Here is a 1,116-nt window from a genome sequence, read left to right on the forward strand (position 1 = left end):
AATTTTAAATGATAAAAGTATATTGATTGTTTATAATAATGTGTTCATATTTGCAATCAACGTGCTACACTTATTACCAAATTCACAATTGCCTTTACTTTTTAGCACTGTGGGACAACCTTTACAGAATCTAAAATTCGTCAGCTTATAACCAACCAGGCACCAACATGGAAAAGGTTGGACGTTTTTGTTGATATGTTTTCTTAGTAAAATAAATTGCTTAATTGTTTTCCTTTTATTTATATATATTTTTACAGTAACCATGTAGTATCATTTTATTGTTTCCTACAATACAACTAGCTTAAATTTCGTTTATTCATAGCCTATAGCCATGTATACTGTTGGATCGCTGAAAATCGTTAAAAATTTACTCAAGTGTAAAATCTGAGTCTCAAGGGAGTATCATCGCATTGTTATAAAAAAATGTCATTCTGAGATATTCCAGAAACTTTATGGAATAGTAGCTTAAATCCTAAATGACCTTGCTAGATCCTAGATGTATGCTTCGCGGTTATACTACGACATTTGACACTATAACGAAATATATGAAATGATCAGTATTAATCAAAATTAATACCCGTGTTCAACTAAGCCAGTTAGAATGGGAAAAAAACGTTAGTTCGCGTTATTTTAGTAACATTGTATATGTTGCTTTTGTACGAAACTAGGACGCACATTAACGGCTAACTACGCACGTAAAAGCTAAACTACGACGTAGGTAAAGATCGATTGTAGGACGCGCATCGCTTCGCTCTAACGATTTATATATCGGTGTATTAACGGCGCTTTTTTACCGATTATCGGTCCATCTTCAGTTATGAAAATTAATTGATATATACTTATTTTTAGTATTTTCTTTTATATTTATCATTCCTAATATTAGTATTATCACTTATATCTTTTTTTAGAAACCGCTGATAATGCCCCAACTTAAACCTCCCTGTTTTGGATATAAGATGCTGGATGGAGTTTTTAATCAGGCGTTTCTTTGCGTTGATGGGAAACATTGAAACGCTTTGGTTTCAATGGTTTTACGACCAGTTAATCACACTAATTGCATTTTCTTTCCTTTTTCTGTTCTTTTCGCTTTAAATGTAAATAAATAATGACGTGTTA

At 31.8% G+C, this 1,116-nt stretch overlaps 1 long non-coding RNA gene across 1 annotated transcript; it reads left to right on the forward strand.

Moving 5' to 3' along the window:
- LOC108950990 lies at positions 1-1,116 on the forward strand. Its single transcript, XR_001975439.2, has 2 exons — positions 1-176; positions 909-1,116. It is a non-coding gene; the product is annotated as an uncharacterized LOC108950990 (long non-coding RNA).

The sequence above is a fragment of the Ciona intestinalis genome, unplaced genomic scaffold, assembly GCF_000224145.3.
Source record: "Ciona intestinalis unplaced genomic scaffold, KH HT001250.1, whole genome shotgun sequence".
Lineage (NCBI taxonomy): Eukaryota > Metazoa > Chordata > Ascidiacea > Phlebobranchia > Cionidae > Ciona > Ciona intestinalis.